The sequence below is a fragment of the Eimeria mitis genome, genomic scaffold, assembly GCF_000499745.2.
Source record: "Eimeria mitis Houghton genomic scaffold, Emh_scaff6784, whole genome shotgun sequence".
In the NCBI taxonomy this organism is placed as follows: domain Eukaryota; phylum Apicomplexa; class Conoidasida; order Eucoccidiorida; family Eimeriidae; genus Eimeria; species Eimeria mitis.
In genome coordinates this window covers 2,528-2,852 of record NW_013574898.1, presented here as the reverse complement: position 1 = coordinate 2,852, position 325 = coordinate 2,528, and positions in this window count along the sequence as shown.

The window sequence follows — 325 nt, the reverse complement described above, 5'->3', positions numbered from 1 at the left end:
AGTGCGAACTGCGGCCCGGCGCTGGGCTTACCGCTATTGTCCTCAACAGGCACGCATACAGGGAGGTATATGCACGCACAAATGTGCGGAAACACCTGCGCAAGCGTGCAGCGACGAACAAAGTGCTAGATCGATAAACGGAGAGTCATAATTCCGGTCCATTTAACCAGTAAAAAGGAAGAAGTACGTAAGACAATGTCAGTGCAACAGAAGCAGCCCAGGCAAGCAAGCATTTGCTGCCCATATAAATAGAAAAGGCTGAAATGGCCTGTCAACTAGTGGCGCATGCAGCGCAAATCCGACAGGCGCAAGCATGAGTATAAAC